This window comes from Meleagris gallopavo, chromosome Z (genome assembly GCF_000146605.3).
Source record: "Meleagris gallopavo isolate NT-WF06-2002-E0010 breed Aviagen turkey brand Nicholas breeding stock chromosome Z, Turkey_5.1, whole genome shotgun sequence".
In the NCBI taxonomy this organism is placed as follows: domain Eukaryota; kingdom Metazoa; phylum Chordata; class Aves; order Galliformes; family Phasianidae; genus Meleagris; species Meleagris gallopavo.
The window spans coordinates 66283495-66284905 of record NC_015041.2 but is presented as its reverse complement, the minus strand read 5'-3'; the positions used below and the strand labels follow the sequence as shown (position 1 = coordinate 66284905).

General features: G+C 46.3%; 1 protein-coding gene across 1 annotated transcript in view; it reads left to right on the top strand.

Moving 5' to 3' along the window:
• The window catches only part of GRAMD2B (GRAM domain containing 2B), a 46675-nt gene that overhangs the window by 6873 nt on the left and 38391 nt on the right, over positions 1 to 1411 (top strand).

Here is a 1411-nt window from a genome sequence, read left to right as displayed (position 1 = left end):
ATATGATGGAGAGTGGCTCAGCAACCACCTCAGCCAGCTCCTTCAGAACCCTAGATGCACGCTATCCGGCTCCATAGACTTGTGCACGTTCAGTCTCATGAGATGGTCTCGGAACTGCTCTGTCCTCACAGCGCCCCCCAGGGATTTACTGCCCTGGTCCCCACCTAGAGGTTTAGGGATGCAGGGCTCAGGGACGTGAGAAATACTAGAATCCTGGCCACCAGTGAAGACCGAGGCAAAGAACTCATTCAGCACCTCAGTCTTCTCTTCGTCCATCGAAGCCAGTTCTTTTATATTTACCAAAGAAGGTACACTTGTTTTGGCCTGTCTTTTCTGGCCAATGTACCCAAAGAATGTCTTCATATTGTTTTTCACATCCCTCGCCAAGTTCAGTTCCGCCTGCGCCTTGGCTTTCCTGATGCCGTGTCTGCAAGTCCAGATGGCATCCCTGTATTCTTCCCAGGTGACATGCCCTTGTTTCCAGAGTTTGTATGCACCTTTCTTCGCCCTCAGCATGCCCAACAGGTCCTTGCTGAGCCACACCGGCTTCCTACCTCCTCTGCCCGCTTTCTTTTTCAGAGGGATGGAGAGCTCTTGTGCTCTCAGGAAGGCATCCTTGAAGAATAGCCAGCTCTCCTCAACATCTTTGTCTTTAAGGACAGCATCCCAAGGGATCTTGGGCAAGAATCCAGTGAACAGCTTAAAGTTCACTCTTCTGAAGCTCAAGATTCTGACCCCACTCTTTTCCAGGCCCACATTCCTCAAGATCACAAACTCAACCAGGGCATGGTCTCTGCACCCTAGGCTGCCTCCAACCTTAACGCCTTTAATGGTCTCCTCCACACTGGTGAGCAGCAGGTCCAGCAACGCTTCACCTCTGGTCGGTCTGTCCAATACCTGAACCAGAAAGTTATCATCAGTGGATTCATGTGTTTCATGCATTATAGTAGGCATTCTTCCAAATACAGAATAACAGTATGCACTATTGGACAAACCCCAGAGACGAAACTTTAAGACCTCCTCCACCTTGCTTAAGTGAGAGACATATGCAGTTTGAACAGGCTTCTCAAACACTCAGCATTAATTGGTAACAGAGACTAGATAAAATCAGCTGAGTTCCCTTAGCCTTTGGCAAATACCTTCACATCTTCAAATTTCACTTAGTGTAATTGTAACAACAGAGGTACTGTTACTCAATTCTCAAACGTGGTGTTAACTTCATTAGCTTGTGTTTGGACAGTGTTTTAAGCTTCTCATTAGAACATCCACAGAGGTATTTTTGACTAATGAGAGACTATTGCTATAACCTATCACTGCACAATTCCATCTGCAATACATGTAGCTAAAATGGGTCAAATTCTTCTAAGTATTAAATACTGGGTGTCGTAGAAATTCTTGCCATTATACTGGA